Here is a 246-nt window from a genome sequence, read left to right as displayed (position 1 = left end):
AGCCAGAATGCATCAGATTTTGTGCTCATTCAGCAAGCTAAATTCTGAGACTAAAGGCCACATTTCATAAGCCACCCCCCCCACCCTAGTACATTGATTTCAAAAAAATGCCTCCACCGTGCATTCTGAAACCCGATCTCCCTCTATTTCTGGATCCCCCACACACACCATAGGGGATGCGCTGTAGTAGGATGTTGAGTAGGAAAAAACAATCCTTACACCGTCAAAATTTTGAAGATACTCTCT

The sequence above is a fragment of the Delphinus delphis genome, chromosome X (assembly GCF_949987515.2).
Source record: "Delphinus delphis chromosome X, mDelDel1.2, whole genome shotgun sequence".
NCBI lineage: Eukaryota > Metazoa > Chordata > Mammalia > Artiodactyla > Delphinidae > Delphinus > Delphinus delphis.
The sequence above is the reverse complement of the archived record's forward strand: the minus strand, read 5'-3'. Positions refer to the sequence as shown.